At 53.0% G+C, this 22591-nt stretch overlaps 5 pseudogenes; all 5 read left to right on the forward strand.

Annotated features, from left to right (window-relative positions):
• Window positions 1-7611: 7611 nt before the first annotated feature.
• LOC129633403 (uncharacterized) lies at window positions 7612-7731 on the forward strand (annotated as a pseudogene).
• Window positions 7732-11174: 3443 nt separating this feature from the next.
• Window positions 11175-11294, forward strand: LOC129633395 (uncharacterized; annotated as a pseudogene).
• Window positions 11295-14734: 3440 nt separating this feature from the next.
• On the forward strand, window positions 14735-14854 carry LOC129633496 (uncharacterized; annotated as a pseudogene).
• Window positions 14855-18297: 3443 nt separating this feature from the next.
• LOC129633526 (uncharacterized) lies at window positions 18298-18417 on the forward strand (annotated as a pseudogene).
• Window positions 18418-21862: 3445 nt separating this feature from the next.
• LOC129633537 (uncharacterized) lies at window positions 21863-21982 on the forward strand (annotated as a pseudogene).
• Window positions 21983-22591: the final 609 nt, after the last annotated feature.

Here is a 22591-nt window from a genome sequence, read left to right on the forward strand (position 1 = left end):
GAGTCTTCTCCAACACCACAGTTCAAAAGCATCAATCCTTCGGCCCTCAGCTTTCTTTATAGTCCAACTCTCACATCCATACATGACTGCTGGAAAAACTATAGCTTTGACTAGACAGATCTTTGTTGCTCGTAAAGTAATGCTCAAAATTCTCCAAGCCAGGCTTCAGCAATACGTGCACCAAGAACTTCCAGATGTTCAAGCTGGTTTTAGAAAAGACAGAGGAACCAGAGGTCAAATTGCCAACACCTGCTGGATCATCGAAAAAGCAAGAGAGTTCCAGAAAAACGTCTATTTCTGCTTTATTGACTATGCCATAGCCTTTGACTGTGTGAGTCACAATAAACTGTGGAAAATTCTGAAGGAGACACACACATAATATAGCCAAATATTAATATGGCCTATCTTTGTGTGGAGAACAGTTAACAACATTTTTATGACATAGTAATAATATGATTCTTTAAAATCCATCATCTGTCCTATTAATTCTAAAAAATATTACATTATTTGAGAGAGAAACATTAGAAAATATCCTATTACCTAAAATAAATCTATAGTATTAAATATAGTTTAACTCATTATATAGAATACAAATCTATACTATTAATAGTTACATTTTATATCCAAAACTATGCACATTTTCATAAGAAAATGCAGCAATCTTAAAAATGTATTTCAAACAAAATGTATACTTTGCCCTAGAAAATCATGAAAATCCTATAGGTATGGATGTATACACATTAGACTTCCCTGGTAGCTCAACTGGTAAAGAATCCACCTGCAATGCAGGAGACCCCTGGTTGATTCCTGGGTCGGGAAAATCCCCTGGGGAAGAGATAGGCTACCCACTCCAGTATACTTGGGCTTCCCTGATGGCTCAGTTGGTAAAGAGTCTGCCTGCAATGTGGGAGACCTGGGTTCAGTCCCTGGCTTGGGAAGATCCCCTGGAGGAGAACATGGCAACCCACTCCGATATTTGTGCCTGGAGAATCCCCATGGACAGAGAAGCCTGGTGGGCTACAGTCCATGTGGCCACAGAGTCAGAAACACCTAAGCACAGCAGCAGAATATATATATATATATATATATATTCCCATCACTGAGTCTGATCTATATTTTGTCAAATATTATTTTAGGATTATTCTACACTTGAATTTAGATAGTAAGTGAAAGTCTTTTACTTTGAGATTAATCATCTTTTTTGAGGAACTAAAGGATTTATATTTTCTTCTTTTTTGTAGCAAAGTCAGTTGTAGTTTATTTATTCCTTGATCATGTATACTTAATGTCAAACCCAGTTCAAATAGCATGAGTTTGTATATATATATATATATATATATATATATATATATATATATATACACACACATACACATACATTTCCCCCAATACTTACAATGTTACTTCACAAACAGATCACACAGTGACTTGCTTTTCAGACTGTAAGACTTGCCATGTCGACTATAAGGCTGGACTTTACACTATGTTGTATTTAGATCTATATATTCTTTTCACTTAAGTAAAATAATAGCAGTTCACAAATACACACAAAAAAATCTCTAGGTACTTGATTAAAAGAAATCTAGAGTTGTAGGATACGAGGCTAGGTATATAGTTCTGAAAGGAGTTTGCAGTATGTGATTGTTCTTATTTTCCTATAACTGCCTTTTTGTTTTTGTTTAGTCGCTGAATCATGTCCAGCTGTTTTGCATCCCCATGGGCTGTAGCCCACCAGATTCCTCTCTCCATGGGATTTCCCAGGCAAAAACACTGGAGTGGGTAGCCATTTCCTTCTCCAGAGGATCTTCCTGGCCCAAGGATTGAACATGTGTCTCCTGCATTAGCAGGTGGATTCTTTAACTGTCTTTTACCTTGTAACATATTATTACCTTTTATACCTTGAGGCCAAGTATTTTGAGAGCGAAGTCTCCCCCAGGTTTAGCCTTCAATACAGGCAGGATCACTCTCCCTCCAGATTTTTCAGTGTGTTTTTACTCTGTAAAAAGTTTCCTTTTCTTTTTTTTTAAACAAAGGGGATTATTAGTGAAAAGTGAAATCAAGGAAAACGCATTGAGAGGAAAATAAAGAAGGAACCACTGAAGGCAAGCTGTTGTTGGAGGCTTGGCTTTTACACATTCTGCCTGATGTTCCCATTAGCAGGAGAGACTCAGCAACAGAGGGAGTGATGAGAAGACAGTCACTGGCGTCAGAGATGAATGACCTTCAGATCATTAAGCTCCTTTCCCAGAACCTTTTATTGCACCAAACTCTTCTTATGGAATTTTTCATCTCCATGTTTCTAAGTGTGTAGATAAGCGGGTTGAGCATGGGGACAATAATTGTGTAGAAGAGCGTAAACACTTTATCCTCTGGTAATGTTGTGGCAGGTCTAATGTAAACAAAGATGACAGGTGTGAAAAAGAGGATCACGGACTGTGATGTGGGAACTACAGGTGGAAAGTGCTTTATGGTGGCTTTCTGCAGAATATGTGCACACATTATACAGAATCAAAATGTAGGAGGCCATCAAAACCACAAAGAGCACCAGTCCCATCAAGCCAGAATTGGCAATGACAAAAAAGCCAATTTTGTGTGTATCAGTGCAGGCTAGTTTCAACAAAAGATATGCATCACAGAAATAGTGGTCTATTTCACTGGGGCCACAGAAAGGTGAAACAATCGCAAGAAGAAAGAGACCAAGAGAATGAAGAAGTCCCCCTGCACACGACGCTATGAGAATTGAGTGACGTTTTTGCCTGTTCATGGTGATGGCGTCGTGGAGAGGTTTGCTGATGACCACATAGCAGTCACAGGCCATCCCTGTGAGGGTGAAGACCTCATTCCCCCCTCCCCAAAGAAGTAGGTGGTGAAAAGCTGTGTCATGCAGTTTTTATAGGAAATGGCCTTTTTTCCATCAGTAAGTCAGTCATGAGTTTGGGTGTCACAGTGGAGGTGTAGAAGAGATCTGAGAGTGCAAGGCAGTTAAGGAAGAAGTACATGGGCTGGGTGATTAGCTGACTGCATGTAATAGAAATCACAATGATCAAATTCCCCAACCAAATAGCCAGGTAACAGAATAAGAAAAATAAAAAGCAGAGGATCTGGACTTTCTTGTCCATAGAAAGTTCTAAGAGGATAAATTCAGTAACATTATTTCTATCTTCCATGATCTGATGTTCAAGAAAGTTATCTGAAATGACAAAACCAATGAAACGAATCATTGATGAGAAAATGGAAACCTAATATCTACTTTAAATGGCACCAATGTGCCGGTGCTAGACGGCAAAGTCGATCAGGTCCCGAGAACGTGCACGGCGGGGCTGAGAAAAGAAACGAAAGCAAGAGAAATCTCCAACAAAGATGGGGTCGAGAGGTTCAGACACGTCTCCACGAAGGGACGCAGTCTGACACCAACTTTATTCAGCATCTCACATTTATACAGAAGAGCGTGAGAAAGACAAGACAGTTAACATTTTCTTTGTTTGACCTACACATCTTACAAACAGTCACAAGAAATCTTGAGAGCATGGGAATGGCACCCTGTTATTATTTCTTACACCAGATAATATTTCTCTGTGAGTGAGAAGTTTGCACAGAACTCCAGGTGCCTGCAGTAAATAAGCGCCTAATCTCTGGGGTGGCGGGACAGAGAGCTATGTTTGCAAGCAAACCCTCAAGGACTGAGGCAGCTCCCAGAGCTGTGTCCTTCGGACAAAGGACCCCGTTCTGACGGGCAGCTCCCCACACCAATGCCTTTTAAAGACAAGTTCTTTTGAGACCCACTGAAATCATTTTCATTTAATACAAGTCTTTTGAATATCTAGTACTAATATTCCTCGAAGAGCTAAGAATACAGTGATAAATTAGACAAAGTTCCAGTTTTTATATAATGTAAATTATTTTGTGAGGAAGCCAGGAATTATATTTATCAAGAATTTTTAAAAAAGAGATAATCTTAATAGTGTTAAGTAGGGCGACATATAATGTGCCGATTTAGGATGTAAAATAGAGGCAACTATAGAATTTGCTTGATTAAGTGGTTTCTAATGAAGTCACAAAATTGGTGTAGGGTGTGTGGGTGGGCTTTGCAGTGCTGGCACAGAGTCAATGTTAAATAAATATCAGTTAAAAAAAATCTGGAAAGTGAACAATGTGCTATAATTTTGAAGGAATAATACAATACATAATCATCCTTTAGTCAGGTAATTCATGATAAAACTGAAGAACAAATCATTTTTATGAGTGGACTCATGATCCTTTTTGACTGTTAAGTTAGTTAAGTTGCTCAGTAGTATCTGACTCTTCGCGACCCAGTGGACTGTAGCCCACCAGGCTCCTCCATCCATGGGATTCTCCAGGCAAGAATACTGGAGTGGGTTGCCATTTCCTTCTCCAGGGGATCTTTCTGACTCAGGGATCAAACCCAGGTCTTCTGCATTGCAGGCAGATGCTTTAACCTCTGAGCCACCAGGGAAGCCCTTTTGACTTTTAAGAGGAAATAATTCCTTCATGAGAAATACTCCATGAAACTTTCATATTTCTTAAACAATATTTGTAGCATCTCTAGGTTAATATATTGACAACTATGCTTTTCCTGTTTGTCTATATTTCTCTTGCAAGATTATTTCCTCTTTCAAAATCAATTAACATTCAGAAGTTATTTGAGTTACATCTTATCAGACTGTAATTATACTTGCCTAGTTTGGAAATCATACACTGAGGAATGGGCTCCTCTAATTCCAAAATAGTTCCCCCCAAACACAATACAATAAACAAGATGTAGCACTCTTTCCCTTAATTTCTTAGAGAATTCACCCACACAATCTGCTTGTGGAGTGGAGTTCCCTTTGGTCCACATCTTCTCTAGCATTCGTTATTGACAGACTTTGCAATGAGGACTATTCGAACTCGTGGAAGTGGTCCCTCCTTGTAACTTGGAGTTGAGTCGCTCCAAACATTAGTGTTATGGAGCAAGACGACATTTAGGAAATGCAGAGAAATTCTATCATCTCCCTGCCCCAACTGCTCTTGTATTTTCCCATCATATTGAATATATGATCACATCCCTTCATGCTTGTTCCCCACGTTAGTCTCTGATGTCTTTTCCCTGGAATGCCCTCTGCACTCTTTGGCTTCCATCCCATAGGGCATTTTCATTTCTTGAACGTCCTAAGTTTCCCTGGTCACGTAGACTTCCAGGATGCTGTTTTCCCTGCCTGAAATTCTTCCTGCATCTCAACCCTGGTTTACGTAGGTTCCACCTATGGACCTCAACGCAATGGATACTCTGAAAAGCCTTCCCTGACACCCAGGTTTTGGTGAGGGTAGAGGCCCCTCGACAAGTTCTCAAAGGATCTGCCTGTGATGTATCATTAGATTCGTCTCAGTGAAAGCAGGAACTCTGTGTCTGCTTCTCTCCGCCTTCTAGTTCCAGAAACTTATTACATGCCTCCCAGCTCATCGTAGGTGCTCAGGATTTACTTAGTGTGTGAAAGACAGAAAAGTTCTTGGAAGCCTCAAGGTGTCACTTGGCTCGGCACTTTTGATCTCTTTGTATATTTGGCGATTCAATTCTTTATTTCCTGGGTTGACGTGTACACTATAATCAAGGCACAATCTAAGGCACTAAGACATATCCATAAATATAGGTTATTGCTTTCAAGGAACTCGTACAGCAGATTTCTACAATTTAGGTTCTTGCTTTCAAGGAACTCGTACAGCAGATTTCTACAATTTAGGGCTTCTCAAAAGCTCTACAAGAACGTGAACGTTGAGTATGATCCATTTTCACTTCAAAGAAAGATATTTTGATTTCCATAGAAAAGGTGGAGACCTTCCAACCTTTAGTCCAATACTTATACCTTGACCATTTCAAGCAAGTCTTGTGGTTCCTTCTGGAGGTTTGTGGCTCTTGCAGAAATGTGAAGATCTTCCATCGTCCTCAGACTTTGGTGTCATTTGCAATCATAAAGAAAGCTTCCAGATATAGGTTCCAGACCACCACCACACACAGTCAGTAGCCAAAGGAGTGGATTCCAGGAATATGCATTGTTAAACAGCATCACCGTTGATATTTCTGCTGCACACTCAATGCAGTAGCAAGGGCCTGGATTGTCCACTGGGTCTCATGTGGAATGGAAAGAAGGGCTTCCCCCCACTCCCAAACATCCACCCCACTCTTGACAGCCTTGTGACTAGAAACGGGCCCCGAAACAAGAATCAGACAAACCAGATAAGCCCAGATGGTAGTCCATGAGATGAAGGAACTAAGCAGCTGGTTGGGATGGCACCAAGGGGAAAGGTTGCTCTTTTTGTCTCCCGCTCTACTCCTTTCTTCCTGGACGCCTTAGGGGTTCATCATGGAGATTTGAAATAAAGTTCACCAAAGTCATATGTGTTGAATCAAGATTTTGCATTTCACCATCTCTCAAAAACGAAGAGTGCTTAACCTGCACAGGTTTCTTTCAAAAAAGTCAATTGCTTTTCAGTTCTGGGGTTTCTCTCTTGCCTTGTTCAAGTAGCCTTAAGAGTAAAAATCAACGAAAACTAAAGAAAGATTCCAAGATACCAACAAAGGACACCTTCTGTTTCTTCAATCATCTTTCCACTTAGTAGCACACGAGCTCTTTTCTTTGTATTTTGCCTAGGGAATTCGCAATGTGCTGGTTCAGATGGCAAGGCATCCGCCCGCAGGAGACTCGGGTTTGATCCCTGGGTCGGGAAGATCCCCTGGAGAAGGTAATGGCAACCCACTCCAGTATTCTCGCCTGGGAAATGCCACGGACAGAGGAGCCTGATGGGCCGCACTCCATGGGTCGTATAAGAGTTGGGCTCAACCCAGCAACTACGAACAGAAGTATTTCCAAAGACCACACTCGTGTGTTTGTGTGTGTGTGTGTGTGTGTGTGTGTGTCTGTCTGTCTGTCTGTCTGTCTGTGTGCCTGCCTGTGGTTCGTCTGCTCTCTCAGGAAGGTCGGGTGCTTGGCGGGCGGCGTGGGGACAAGGGGGGCGCCTCGGTAGGGCAAAGGGGCGGGGCTGAGGCGCTCCAGTCGACCGCGCCTCCGTGGCTCCCGGTGGGTTTGGGCAGCGGGCAGGTGCCGGGCAAGTTGGGCGCTCAAGATTCGCTGCGCCTAGGCCCGCAGGAGGTTCAGAGGCCCCCGGGCCGCGGGGATCGGGAGGCGGCGGGCCCCGAAGACCGACACCTCCGGGGTCGCGCGGCCCTGAGCAGCGAACGGGATGGGAGGGGGGGGAGGCCCCGCTCAGCCAGCGCGGCCGGGTCTGGAGTGGCCGGGGGTGGGAGGGCGCCGAGACCTCCGCACCCCTCAGCCCACCCCCCAGGCCCCGCGCGCACGCACGCACGCCCTCCCGGTCACTGGGGGGTCCTGGAAGCCCATCGGGCCCCCGGGCCCGGCCAGGCGGTTGCTGGTCTGGTGTTGGCGGTGTTCGGGGGCCGGGCCGGCGTCAGCAGGCTGGAGTGCGGTCGCGGGTCGTGCGGCTCAAGTACAGCACGGCCCCCCGAGGAGAGGGGCGGCCCGTTGGCCCGACCTGCAGGTCAGAGCGAAAGGGAGGCGAAGCGCAAGGCTCTTAGGGCGCCCCGCGGCGGCCGCGCCCGTCTCCGGCCCTATCGGCCTGAAGGCGCCCGATCTCGTCTGATCTCGGAAGCTAAGCAGGGTCGGGCCTGTTCAGTATCTTGGATGGGAGACCACCTGGGAATTCCGGGTGCTGGAGGCTTTTTTGCCTACCAGAAGAGGTCCTTTAGCCCCCGCCCCGCGTCCCAATTCTTGGACCCACACCCCCCTCGCCCCCCCGCCACCCCCGCAGCCCCAGCCCCTCCCGGGGCGGGGGGAGTGAGTGGGTGGCCGGGGCCCCGACTCCCGCTGCAGACCTGGGTTGCCTCCCCGCGGCCCGCGAGCCCCTCCGCCTTCGCATTCGGCTTTCAGGAAACCAGACGACCGGCCGTCCCGTCTCCCTCTGGGGCTCCTTTGGCTTGCCTCAGGCAATCCCGGGGCTTGCACCGACTCCAGCCAGAGCCCCAGCCCCCGCCCCACCCCCAGCCTCGCAGGCGATCGCGCATGCGCATGCGAGCGCGCGCACAGATCGATGTGCCCAAACGGGGCATCTGGCTTGTTGGCTTGGACTGGGGGTGGATCTATGCCTGGGAGTGGGACTGCTGAACCATAGGCTACTTCTACTTTTAGTTCCTTCGCGAACCTCCATACTCTTTTCCATCCCGGCTGTACCAACTCCCATTCCTACTCAGCGTGGAGGAGAGTTCCCTTTGCTCCACAGCTTCTCCAGCATCTGCTATGGACAGACATTGCAATGAGGCCCAGTCGGACTCGGGCGAAGTGGTCCCTCCTTGGCGTTCGGAGTTGAGTCTCTCCAATCATTAGTGACGTGGAGCAAGATGACCGTTTGGAAATGCAGATGCAATTCTGTCACCATCCTGCTCCAACGGCTCTTGTATTTTCCCATCATATTGAAGATACGACCAATTCCCTTCATGCCTGCTCCTCACGTTCTTCTCGGATGTCTTTTCCCTGGAATGCCCTCTGCACTCTTTGGCTTCCATCCCATAGGGCATTTTCATTTCTTGAACGTCCTAAGTTTCCCTGGTCACGTAGACTTCCAGGATGCTGTTTTCCCTGCCTGAAATTCTTCCTGCATCTCAACCCTGGTTTACGTAGGTTCAACCTATGGACCTCAACGCAATGGTTACTCTGAAAAGCCTTCCCTGACACCCAGGTTTTGGTGAGGGTAGAGGCCCCTCGACAAGTTCTCAAAGGATCTGCCTGTGATGTATCATTAGATTCGTCTCAGTGAAAGCAGGAACTCGGTGTCTGCTTCTCTCCGCCTTCTAGTTCCAGAAACTTATTACATGCCTCCCAGCTCATCGTAGGTGCTCAGGATTTACTTAGCGTGTGAAAGACAGAAAAGTTCTTGGAAGCCTCAAGGTGTCACTTGGCTCGGCACTTTTGATCTCTTTGTATATTTGGCGATTCCATTCTTTCCTTTCCTGGGTTCATGTGTACGCTATATTCAAGGCACAATCTAAGGCATTAAGACATATCCATCAGTATGGGTTCTTGCTTTCAAGGAACTCGTACAGCAGATTTCTACAGTTTAGGGCTTTTCAAATGCTCTAGAAGAATGTGAACGTTCAGTGTGATCCATTTTCATTTCCAAGAAAGATCGTTTGACTTCCATAGCAAAGGTGGAGACCTTCCGACGTGTAGTCCAATACTTAGACCTTGACCATGTCAGGCAAGTCTTGCGGTTCCTTCTGGAGGTGTGTGGCTCTTGCAGAAACGTGAAGATCTTCCATCGTCCTCGGACTTTGGTGTCATTTGCAATCATCAAGAAAGCTTCCAGGTATAGGTTCCAGACCACCACCGCACACACTCAGTAGCCAACGGAGTGGATTCCAGGAATATGCGTTGTTAACCAGCATCACCGTTGATATTGTTGCTGCACGCTCTATGCAGTGGCCAGGGCCTGGATTGTCCACTGGGTCTCATGTGGAATGGAAAGAAGGGCTTCCCCCCCACCCCACCCCACCCCCCACTCTTGACAGCCTTGTGACTAGAAACGGGCCCCGAAACAAGAATCAGACAAACCAGATAAGCCCAGATGGTAGTCCATGAGATGAAGGAACTAAGCAGCTGGTTGGGATGGCGCCAAGGGGAAAGGTTGCTCTTTTTGTCTCCCGCTCTACTCCTTTCTTCCTGGACGCCTTAGGGGTTCATCATGGAGATTTGAAATAAAGTTCACCAAAGTCATATGTGTTGAATCAAGATTTTGCATTTCACCATCTCTCAAAAACGAAGAGTGCTTAACCTGCACAGGTTTCTTTCAAAAAAGTCAATTGCTTTTCAGTTCTGGGGTTTCTCTCTTGCCTTGTTCAAGTAGCCTTAAGAGTAAAAATCAACGAAAACTAAAGAAAGATTCCAAGATACCAACAAAGGACACCTTCTGTTTCTTCAATCATCTTTCCACTTAGTAGCACACGAGCTCTTTTCTTTGTATTTTGCCTAGGGAATTCGCAATGTGCTGGTTCAGATGGCAAGGCATCCGCCCGCAGGAGACTCGGGTTTGATCCCTGGGTCGGGAAGATCCCCTGGAGGAGGAAATGGCAACCCACTCCAGTATTCTCGCCTGGGAAATGCCACGGACAGAGGAGCCTGATGGGCCGCACTCCATGGGGCCTATAAAAGTTGGGCTCAACCCAGCAACTACGAACAGAAGAATTTCCAAAGACCACACTCGTGTGTGTGTGTGTGTGTGTGTGTGTGTGTGTGTGTGTGTGTGTGTATCTCCCTCTCGCCGTCTTGGAGTCTGTCTCGGAAGCTTCATGGATTTCTGCCTCTGTCTCTCCCGACAGCCGTCCGCCGGGCCTTTGGTCTGGCCCCGGCCTCTCCCAGGTGCTATGGCTCTGGCTGAGGAGCTCGCGCAGGCCAGCTGTCTCCCATGGCGTGGGTGCGTGCGAGTGTGTGTGTCTGTCTGTGTGCCTGCCTGTGGTTCGTCTGCTCTCTCAGGAAGGTCGGGTGCTTGGCGGGCGGCGTGGGGACAAGGGGGGCGCCTCGGTAGGGCAAAGGGGCGGGGCTGAGGCGCTCCGGTCGACCGCGCCTCCGTGGCTCCCGGTGGGTTTGGGCAGCGGGCAGGTGCCGGGCAAGTTGGGCGCTCAAGATTCGCTGCGCCTAGGCCCGCAGGAGGTTCAGAGGCCCCCGGGCCGCGGGGATCGGGAGGCGGCGGGCCCCGAAGACCGACACCTCCGGGGTCGCGCGGCCCTGAGCAGCGAAGGGGATGGGGGGGGAGGCCCCGCTCAGCCAGCGCGGCCGGGTCTGGAGTGGCCGGGGGTGGGAGGGCGCCGAGACCTCCGCACCCCTCAGCCCACCCCCCAGGCCCCGCGCGCGCGCACGCACGCCCTCCCGGTCACTGGGGGGTCCTGGAAGCCCATCGGGCCCCCGGGCCCGGCCAGGCGGTTGCTGGTCTGGTGTTGGCGGTGTTCGGGGGCCGGGCCGGCGTCAGCAGGCTGGAGTGCGGTCGCGGGTCGTGCGGCTCAAGTACAGCACGGCCCCCCGAGGAGAGGGGCGGCCCGTTGGCCCGACCTGCAGGTCAGAGCGAAAGGGAGGCGAAGCGCAAGGCTCTTTGGGCGCCCCGCGGCGGCCGCGTCCGTCTCCGGCCCTACCGGCCTGAAGGCGCCCGATCTCGTCTGATCTCGGAAGCTAAGCAGGGTCGGGCCTGTTTAGTATCTTGGATGGGAGACCACCTGGGAATTCCGGGTGCTGGAGGCTTTTTTGCCTACCAGAAGAGGTCCTTTAGCCCCCGCCCCGCGTCCCAATTCTTGGACCCACACCCCCCTCGCCCCCCCGCCACCCCCGCAGCCCCAGCCCCTCCCGGGGCGGGGGGAGTGAGTGGGTGGCCGGGGCCCCGACTCCCGCTGCAGACCTGGGTTGCCTCCCCGCGGCCCGCGAGCCCCTCCGCCTTCGCATTCGGCTTTCAGGAAACCAGACGACCGGCCGTCCCGTCTCCCTCTGGGGCTCCTTTGGCTTGCCTCAGGCAATCCCGGGGCTTGCACCGACTCCAGCCAGAGCCCCAGCCCCCGCCCCACCCCCAGCCTCGCAGGCGATCGCGCATGCGCATGCGAGCGCGCGCACAGATCGATGTGCCCAAACGGGGCATCTGGCTTGTTGGCTTGGACTGGGGGTGGATCTATGCCTGGGAGTGGGACTGCTGAACCATAGGCTACTTCTACTTTTAGTTCCTTCGCGAACCTCCATACTCTTTTCCATCCCGGCTGTACCAACTCCCATTCCTACTCAGCGTGGAGGAGAGTTCCCTTTGCTCCACAGCTTCTCCAGCATCTGCTATGGACAGACATTGCAATGAGGCCCAGTCGGACTCGGGCGAAGTGGTCCCTCCTTGGCGTTCGGAGTTGAGTCTCTCCAATCATTAGTGACGTGGAGCAAGATGACCGTTTGGAAATGCAGATGCAATTCTGTCACCATCCTGCTCCAACGGCTCTTGTATTTTCCCATCATATTGAAGATACGACCAATTCCCTTCATGCCTGCTCCTCACGTTCTTCTCGGATGTCTTTTCCCTGGAATGCCCTCTGCACTCTTTGGCTTCCATCCCATAGGGCATTTTCATTTCTTGAACGTCCTAAGTTTCCCTGGTCACGTAGACTTCCAGGATGCTGTTTTCCCTGCCTGAAATTCTTCCTGCATCTCAACCCTGGTTTACGTAGGTTCAACCTATGGACCTCAACGCAATGGTTACTCTGAAAAGCCTTCCCTGACACCCAGGTTTTGGTGAGGGTAGAGGCCCCTCGACAAGTTCTCAAAGGATCTGCCTGTGATGTATCATTAGATTCGTCTCAGTGAAAGCAGGAACTCGGTGTCTGCTTCTCTCCGCCTTCTAGTTCCAGAAACTTATTACATGCCTCCCAGCTCATCGTAGGTGCTCAGGATTTACTTAGCGTGTGAAAGACAGAAAAGTTCTTGGAAGCCTCAAGGTGTCACTTGGCTCGGCACTTTTGATCTCTTTGTATATTTGGCGATTCCATTCTTTCCTTTCCTGGGTTCATGTGTACGCTATATTCAAGGCACAATCTAAGGCATTAAGACATATCCATCAGTATGGGTTCTTGCTTTCAAGGAACTCGTACAGCAGATTTCTACAGTTTAGGGCTTTTCAAATGCTCTAGAAGAATGTGAACGTTCAGTGTGATCCATTTTCATTTCCAAGAAAGATCGTTTGACTTCCATAGCAAAGGTGGAGACCTTCCGACGTGTAGTCCAATACTTAGACCTTGACCATGTCAGGCAAGTCTTGCGGTTCCTTCTGGAGGTGTGTGGCTCTTGCAGAAACGTGAAGATCTTCCATCGTCCTCGGACTTTGGTGTCATTTGCAATCATCAAGAAAGCTTCCAGGTATAGGTTCCAGACCACCACCGCACACACTCAGTAGCCAACGGAGTGGATTCCAGGAATATGCGTTGTTAACCAGCATCACCGTTGATATTGTTGCTGCAGGCTCTATGCAGTGGCCAGGGCCTGGATTGTCCACTGGGTCTCATGTGGAATGGAAAGAAGGGCTTCCCCCCCCACCCCACCCCACCCCCCACTCTTGACAGCCTTGTGACTAGAAACGGGCCCCGAAACAAGAATCAGACAAACCAGATAAGCCCAGATGGTAGTCCATGAGATGAAGGAACTAAGCAGCTGGTTGGGATGGCGCCAAGGGGAAAGGTTGCTCTTTTTGTCTCCCGCTCTACTCCTTTCTTCCTGGACGCCTTAGGGGTTCATCATGGAGATTTGAAATAAAGTTCACCAAAGTCATATGTGTTGAATCAAGATTTTGCATTTCACCATCTCTCAAAAACGAAGAGTGCTTAACCTGCACAGGTTTCTTTCAAAAAAGTCAATTGCTTTTCAGTTCTGGGGTTTCTCTCTTGCCTTGTTCAAGTAGCCTTAAGAGTAAAAATCAACGAAAACTAAAGAAAGATTCCAAGATACCAACAAAGGACACCTTCTGTTTCTTCAATCATCTTTCCACTTAGTAGCACACGAGCTCTTTTCTTTGTATTTTGCCTAGGGAATTCGCAATGTGCTGGTTCAGATGGCAAGGCATCCGCCCGCAGGAGACTCGGGTTTGATCCCTGGGTCGGGAAGATCCCCTGGAGGAGGAAATGGCAACCCACTCCAGTATTCTCGCCTGGGAAATGCCACGGACAGAGGAGCCTGATGGGCCGCACTCCATGGGGCCTATAAAAGTTGGGCTCAACCCAGCAACTACGAACAGAAGAATTTCCAAAGACCACACTCGTGTGTGTGTGTGTGTGTGTGTGTGTGTGTGTGTGTGTGTGTATCTCCCTCTCGCCGTCTTGGAGTCTGTCTCGGAAGCTTCATGGATTTCTGCCTCTGTCTCTCCCGACAGCCGTCCGCCGGGCCTTTGGTCTGGCCCCGGCCTCTCCCAGGTGCTATGGCTCTGGCTGAGGAGCTCGCGCAGGCCAGCTGTCTCCCATGGCGTGGGTGCGTGCGAGTGTGTGTGTCTGTCTGTGTGCCTGCCTGTGGTTCGTCTGCTCTCTCAGGAAGGTCGGGTGCTTGGCGGGCGGCGTGGGGACAAGGGGGGCGCCTCGGTAGGGCAAAGGGGCGGGGCTGAGGCGCTCCGGTCGACCGCGCCTCCGTGGCTCCCGGTGGGTTTGGGCAGCGGGCAGGTGCCGGGCAAGTTGGGCGCTCAAGATTCGCTGCGCCTAGGCCCGCAGGAGGTTCAGAGGCCCCCGGGCCGCGGGGATCGGGAGGCGGCGGGCCCCGAAGACCGACACCTCCGGGGTCGCGCGGCCCTGAGCAGCGAAGGGGATGGGGGGGGAGGCCCCGCTCAGCCAGCGCGGCCGGGTCTGGAGTGGCCGGGGGTGGGAGGGCGCCGAGACCTCCGCACCCCTCAGCCCACCCCCCAGGCCCCGCGCGCGCGCACGCACGCCCTCCCGGTCACTGGGGGGTCCTGGAAGCCCATCGGGCCCCCGGGCCCGGCCAGGCGGTTGCTGGTCTGGTGTTGGCGGTGTTCGGGGGCCGGGCCGGCGTCAGCAGGCTGGAGTGCGGTCGCGGGTCGTGCGGCTCAAGTACAGCACGGCCCCCCGAGGAGAGGGGCGGCCCGTTGGCCCGACCTGCAGGTCAGAGCGAAAGGGAGGCGAAGCGCAAGGCTCTTTGGGCGCCCCGCGGCGGCCGCGTCCGTCTCCGGCCCTACCGGCCTGAAGGCGCCCGATCTCGTCTGATCTCGGAAGCTAAGCAGGGTCGGGCCTGTTTAGTATCTTGGATGGGAGACCACCTGGGAATTCCGGGTGCTGGAGGCTTTTTTGCCTACCAGAAGAGGTCCTTTAGCCCCCGCCCCGCGTCCCAATTCTTGGACCCACACCCCCCTCGCCCCCCCGCCACCCCCGCAGCCCCAGCCCCTCCCGGGGCGGGGGGAGTGAGTGGGTGGCCGGGGCCCCGACTCCCGCTGCAGACCTGGGTTGCCTCCCCGCGGCCCGCGAGCCCCTCCGCCTTCGCATTCGGCTTTCAGGAAACCAGACGACCGGCCGTCCCGTCTCCCTCTGGGGCTCCTTTGGCTTGCCTCAGGCAATCCCGGGGCTTGCACCGACTCCAGCCAGAGCCCCAGCCCCCGCCCCACCCCCAGCCTCGCAGGCGATCGCGCATGCGCATGCGAGCGCGCGCACAGATCGATGTGCCCAAACGGGGCATCTGGCTTGTTGGCTTGGACTGGGGGTGGATCTATGCCTGGGAGTGGGACTGCTGAACCATAGGCTACTTCTACTTTTAGTTCCTTCGCGAACCTCCATACTCTTTTCCATCCCGGCTGTACCAACTCCCATTCCTACTCAGCGTGGAGGAGAGTTCCCTTTGCTCCACAGCTTCTCCAGCATCTGCTATGGACAGACATTGCAATGAGGCCCAGTCGGACTCGGGCGAAGTGGTCCCTCCTTGGCGTTCGGAGTTGAGTCTCTCCAATCATTAGTGACGTGGAGCAAGATGACCGTTTGGAAATGCAGATGCAATTCTGTCACCATCCTGCTCCAACGGCTCTTGTATTTTCCCATCATATTGAAGATACGACCAATTCCCTTCATGCCTGCTCCTCACGTTCTTCTCGGATGTCTTTTCCCTGGAATGCCCTCTGCACTCTTTGGCTTCCATCCCATAGGGCATTTTCATTTCTTGAACGTCCTAAGTTTCCCTGGTCACGTAGACTTCCAGGATGCTGTTTTCCCTGCCTGAAATTCTTCCTGCATCTCAACCCTGGTTTACGTAGGTTCAACCTATGGACCTCAACGCAATGGTTACTCTGAAAAGCCTTCCCTGACACCCAGGTTTTGGTGAGGGTAGAGGCCCCTCGACAAGTTCTCAAAGGATCTGCCTGTGATGTATCATTAGATTCGTCTCAGTGAAAGCAGGAACTCGGTGTCTGCTTCTCTCCGCCTTCTAGTTCCAGAAACTTATTACATGCCTCCCAGCTCATCGTAGGTGCTCAGGATTTACTTAGCGTGTGAAAGACAGAAAAGTTCTTGGAAGCCTCAAGGTGTCACTTGGCTCGGCACTTTTGATCTCTTTGTATATTTGGCGATTCCATTCTTTCCTTTCCTGGGTTCATGTGTACGCTATATTCAAGGCACAATCTAAGGCATTAAGACATATCCATCAGTATGGGTTCTTGCTTTCAAGGAACTCGTACAGCAGATTTCTACAGTTTAGGGCTTTTCAAATGCTCTAGAAGAATGTGAACGTTCAGTGTGATCCATTTTCATTTCCAAGAAAGATCGTTTGACTTCCATAGCAAAGGTGGAGACCTTCCGACGTGTAGTCCAATACTTAGACCTTGACCATGTCAGGCAAGTCTTGCGGTTCCTTCTGGAGGTGTGTGGCTCTTGCAGAAACGTGAAGATCTTCCATCGTCCTCGGACTTTGGTGTCATTTGCAATCATCAAGAAAGCTTCCAGGTATAGGTTCCAGACCACCACCGCACACACTCAGTAGCCAACGGAGTGGATTCCAGGAATATGCGTTGTTAACCAGCATCACCGTTGATATTGTTGCTGCAGGCTCTATGCAGTGGCCAGGGCCTGGATTGTCCACTGGGTCTCATGTGGAATGGAAAGAAGGGCTTCCCCCCCACCCCACCCCACCCCCCACTCTTGACAGCCTTGTGACTAGAAACGGGCCCCGAAACAAGAATCAGACAAACCAGATAAGCCCAGATGGTAGTCCATGAGATGAAGGAACTAAGCAGCTGGTTGGGATGGCGCCAAGGGGAAAGGTTGCTCTTTTTGTCTCCCGCTCTACTCCTTTCTTCCTGGACGCCTTAGGGGTTCATCATGGAGATTTGAAATAAAGTTCACCAAAGTCATATGTGTTGAATCAAGATTTTGCATTTCACCATCTCTCAAAAACGAAGAGTGCTTAACCTGCACAGGTTTCTTTCAAAAAAGTCAATTGCTTTTCAGTTCTGGGGTTTCTCTCTTGCCTTGTTCAAGTAGCCTTAAGAGTAAAAATCAACGAAAACTAAAGAAAGATTCCAAGATACCAACAAAGGACACCTTCTGTTTCTTCAATCATCTTTCCACTTAGTAGCACACGAGCTCTTTTCTTTGTATTTTGCCTAGGGAATTCGCAATGTGCTGGTTCAGATGGCAAGGCATCCGCCCGCAGGAGACTCGGGTTTGATCCCTGGGTCGGGAAGATCCCCTGGAGGAGGAAATGGCAACCCACTCCAGTATTCTCGCCTGGGAAATGCCACGGACAGAGGAGCCTGATGGGCCGCACTCCATGGGGCCTATAAAAGTTGGGCTCAACCCAGCAACTACGAACAGAAGAATTTCCAAAGACCACACTCGTGTGTGTGTGTGTGTGTGTGTGTGTGTGTGTGTGTGTGTGTGTGTATCTCCCTCTCGCCGTCTTGGAGTCTGTCTCGGAAGCTTCATGGATTTCTGCCTCTGTCTCTCCCGACAGCCGTCCGCCGGGCCTTTGGTCTGGCCCCGGCCTCTCCCAGGTGCTATGGCTCTGGCTGAGGAGCTCGCGCAGGCCAGCTGTCTCCCATGGCGTGGGTGCGTGCGAGTGTGTGTGTCTGTCTGTGTGCCTGCCTGTGGTTCGTCTGCTCTCTCAGGAAGGTCGGGTGCTTGGCGGGCGGCGTGGGGACAAGGGGGGCGCCTCGGTAGGGCAAAGGGGCGGGGCTGAGGCGCTCCGGTCGACCGCGCCTCCGTGGCTCCCGGTGGGTTTGGGCAGCGGGCAGGTGCCGGGCAAGTTGGGCGCTCAAGATTCGCTGCGCCTAGGCCCGCAGGAGGTTCAGAGGCCCCCGGGCCGCGGGGATCGGGAGGCGGCGGGCCCCGAAGACCGACACCTCCGGGGTCGCGCGGCCCTGAGCAGCGAAGGGGATGGGGGGGGAGGCCCCGCTCAGCCAGCGCGGCCGGGTCTGGAGTGGCCGGGGGTGGGAGGGCGCCGAGACCTCCGCACCCCTCAGCCCACCCCCCAGGCCCCGCGCGCGCGCACGCACGCCCTCCCGGTCACTGGGGGGTCCTGGAAGCCCATCGGGCCCCCGGGCCCGGCCAGGCGGTTGCTGGTCTGGTGTTGGCGGTGTTCGGGGGCCGGGCCGGCGTCAGCAGGCTGGAGTGCGGTCGCGGGTCGTGCGGCTCAAGTACAGCACGGCCCCCCGAGGAGAGGGGCGGCCCGTTGGCCCGACCTGCAGGTCAGAGCGAAAGGGAGGCGAAGCGCAAGGCTCTTTGGGCGCCCCGCGGCGGCCGCGTCCGTCTCCGGCCCTACCGGCCTGAAGGCGCCCGATCTCGTCTGATCTCGGAAGCTAAGCAGGGTCGGGCCTGTTTAGTATCTTGGATGGGAGACCACCTGGGAATTCCGGGTGCTGGAGGCTTTTTTGCCTACCAGAAGAGGTCCTTTAGCCCCCGCCCCGCGTCCCAATTCTTGGACCCACACCCCCCTCGCCCCCCCGCCACCCCCGCAGCCCCAGCCCCTCCCGGGGCGGGGGGAGTGAGTGGGTGGCCGGGGCCCCGACTCCCGCTGCAGACCTGGGTTGCCTCCCCGCGGCCCGCGAGCCCCTCCGCCTTCGCATTCGGCTTTCAGGAAACCAGACGACCGGCCGTCCCGTCTCCCTCTGGGGCTCCTTTGGCTTGCCTCAGGCAATCCCGGGGCTTGCACCGACTCCAGCCAGAGCCCCAGCCCCCGCCCCACCCCCAGCCTCGCAGGCGATCGCGCATGCGCATGCGAGCGCGCGCACAGATCGATGTGCCCAAACGGGGCATCTGGCTTGTTGGCTTGGACTGGGGGTGGATCTATGCCTGGGAGTGGGACTGCTGAACCATAGGCTACTTCTACTTTTAGTTCCTTCGCGAACCTCCATACTCTTTTCCATCCCGGCTGTACCAACTCCCATTCCTACTCAGCGTGGAGGAGAGTTCCCTTTGCTCCACAGCTTCTCCAGCATCTGCTATGGACAGACATTGCAATGAGGCCCAGTCGGACTCGGGCGAAGTGGTCCCTCCTTGGCGTTCGGAGTTGAGTCTCTCCAATCATTAGTGACGTGGAGCAAGATGACCGTTTGGAAATGCAGATGCAATTCTGTCACCATCCTGCTCCAACGGCTCTTGTATTTTCCCATCATATTGAAGATACGACCAATTCCCTTCATGCCTGCTCCTCACGTTCTTCTCGGATGTCTTTTCCCTGGAATGCCCTCTGCACTCTTTGGCTTCCATCCCATAGGGCATTTTCATTTCTTGAACGTCCTAAGTTTCCCTGGTCACGTAGACTTCCAGGATGCTGTTTTCCCTGCCTGAAATTCTTCCTGCATCTCAACCCTGGTTTACGTAGGTTCAACCTATGGACCTCAACGCAATGGTTACTCTGAAAAGCCTTCCCTGACACCCAGGTTTTGGTGAGGGTAGAGGCCCCTCGACAAGTTCTCAAAGGATCTGCCTGTGATGTATCATTAGATTCGTCTCAGTGAAAGCAGGAACTCGGTGTCTGCTTCTCTCCGCCTTCTAGTTCCAGAAACTTATTACATGCCTCCCAGCTCATCGTAGGTGCTCAGGATTTACTTAGCGTGTGAAAGACAGAAAAGTTCTTGGAAGCCTCAAGGTGTCACTTGGCTCGGCACTTTTGATCTCTTTGTATATTTGGCGATTCCATTCTTTCCTTTCCTGGGTTCATGTGTACGCTATATTCAAGGCACAATCTAAGGCATTAAGACATATCCATCAGTATGGGTTCTTGCTTTCAAGGAACTCGTACAGCAGATTTCTACAGTTTAGGGCTTTTCAAATGCTCTAGAAGAATGTGAACGTTCAGTGTGATCCATTTTCATTTCCAAGAAAGATCGTTTGACTTCCATAGCAAAGGTGGAGACCTTCCGACGTGTAGTCCAATACTTAGACCTTGACCATGTCAGGCAAGTCTTGCGGTTCCTTCTGGAGGTGTGTGGCTCTTGCAGAAACGTGAAGATCTTCCATCGTCCTCGGACTTTGGTGTCATTTGCAATCATCAAGAAAGCTTCCAGGTATAGGTTCCAGACCACCACCGCACACACTCAGTAGCCAACGGAGTGGATTCCAGGAATATGCGTTGTTAACCAGCATCACCGTTGATATTGTTGCTGCACGCTCTATGCAGTGGCCAGGGCCTGGATTGTCCACTGGGTCTCATGTGGAATGGAAAGAAGGGCTTCCCCCCCACCCCACCCCACCCCCCACTCTTGACAGCCTTGTGACTAGAAACGGGCCCCGAAACAAGAATCAGACAAACCAGATAAGCCCAGATGGTAGTCCATGAGATGAAGGAACTAAGCAGCTGGTTGGGATGGCGCCAAGGGGAAAGGTTGCTCTTTTTGTCTCCCGCTCTACTCCTTTCTTCCTGGACGCCTTAGGGGTTCATCATGGAGATTTGAAATAAAGTTCACCAAAGTCATATGTGTTGAATCAAGATTTTGCATTTCACCATCTCTCAAAAACGAAGAGTGCTTAACCTGCACAGGTTTCTTTCAAAAAAGTCAATTGCTTTTCAGTTCTGGGGTTTCTCTCTTGCCTTGTTCAAGTAGCCTTAAGAGTAAAAATCAACGAAAACTAAAGAAAGATTCCAAGATACCAACAAAGGACACCTTCTGTTTCTTCAATCATCTTTCCACTTAGTAGCACACGAGCTCTTTTCTTTGTATTTTGCCTAGGGAATTCGCAATGTGCTGGTTCAGATGGCAAGGCATCCGCCCGCAGGAGACTCGGGTTTGATCCCTGGGTCGGGAAGATCCCCTGGAGGAGGAAATGGCAACCCACTCCAGTATTCTCGCCTGGGAAATGCCACGGACAGAGGAGCCTGATGGGCCGCACTCCATGGGGCCTATAAAAGTTGGGCTCAACCCAGCAACTACGAACAGAAGAATTTCCAAAGACCACACTCGTGTGTGTGTGTGTGTGTGTGTGTGTGTGTGTGTGTGTGTGTGTGTGTATCTCCCTCTCGCCGTCTTGGAGTCTGTCTCGGAAGCTTCATGGATTTCTGCCTCTGTCTCTCCCGACAGCCGTCCGCCGGGCCTTTGGTCTGGCCCCGGCCTCTCCCAGGTGCTATGGCTCTGGCTGAGGAGCTCGCGCAGGCCAGCTGTCTCCCATGGCGTGGGTGCGTGCGAGTGTGTGTGTCTGTCTGTGTGCCTGCCTGTGGTTCGTCTGCTCTCTCAGGAAGGTCGGGTGCTTGGCGGGCGGCGTGGGGACAAGGGGGGCGCCTCGGTAGGGCAAAGGGGCGGGGCTGAGGCGCTCCGGTCGACCGCGCCTCCGTGGCTCCCGGTGGGTTTGGGCAGCGGGCAGGTGCCGGGCAAGTTGGGCGCTCAAGATTCGCTGCGCCTAGGCCCGCAGGAGGTTCAGAGGCCCCCGGGCCGCGGGGATCGGGAGGCGGCGGGCCCCGAAGACCGACACCTCCGGGGTCGCGCGGCCCTGAGCAGCGAAGGGGATGGGGGGGGAGGCCCCGCTCAGCCAGCGCGGCCGGGTCTGGAGTGGCCGGGGGTGGGAGGGCGCCGAGACCTCCGCACCCCTCAGCCCACCCCCCAGGCCCCGCGCGCGCGCACGCACGCCCTCCCGGTCACTGGGGGGTCCTGGAAGCCCATCGGGCCCCCGGGCCCGGCCAGGCGGTTGCTGGTCTGGTGTTGGCGGTGTTCGGGGGCCGGGCCGGCGTCAGCAGGCTGGAGTGCGGTCGCGGGTCGTGCGGCTCAAGTACAGCACGGCCCCCCGAGGAGAGGGGCGGCCCGTTGGCCCGACCTGCAGGTCAGAGCGAAAGGGAGGCGAAGCGCAAGGCTCTTTGGGCGCCCCGCGGCGGCCGCGTCCGTCTCCGGCCCTACCGGCCTGAAGGCGCCCGATCTCGTCTGATCTCGGAAGCTAAGCAGGGTCGGGCCTGTTTAGTATCTTGGATGGGAGACCACCTGGGAATTCCGGGTGCTGGAGGCTTTTTTGCCTACCAGAAGAGGTCCTTTAGCCCCCGCCCCGCGTCCCAATTCTTGGACCCACACCCCCCTCGCCCCCCCGCCACCCCCGCAGCCCCAGCCCCTCCCGGGGCGGGGGGAGTGAGTGGGTGGCCGGGGCCCCGACTCCCGCTGCAGACCTGGGTTGCCTCCCCGCGGCCCGCGAGCCCCTCCGCCTTCGCATTCGGCTTTCAGGAAACCAGACGACCGGCCGTCCCGTCTCCCTCTGGGGCTCCTTTGGCTTGCCTCAGGCAATCCCGGGGCTTGCACCGACTCCAGCCAGAGCCCCAGCCCCCGCCCCACCCCCAGCCTCGCAGGCGATCGCGCATGCGCATGCGAGCGCGCGCACAGATCGATGTGCCCAAACGGGGCATCTGGCTTGTTGGCTTGGACTGGGGGTGGATCTATGCCTGGGAGTGGGACTGCTGAACCATAGGCTACTTCTACTTTTAGTTCCTTCGCGAACCTCCATACTCTTTTCCATCCCGGCTGTACCAACTCCCATTCCTACTCAGCGTGGAGGAGAGTTCCCTTTGCTCCACAGCTTCTCCAGCATCTGCTATGGACAGACATTGCAATGAGGCCCAGTCGGACT

This window comes from Bubalus kerabau, chromosome 18, assembly GCF_029407905.1.
Source record: "Bubalus kerabau isolate K-KA32 ecotype Philippines breed swamp buffalo chromosome 18, PCC_UOA_SB_1v2, whole genome shotgun sequence".
Classification (NCBI taxonomy): Eukaryota; Metazoa; Chordata; class Mammalia; order Artiodactyla; family Bovidae; genus Bubalus; species Bubalus kerabau.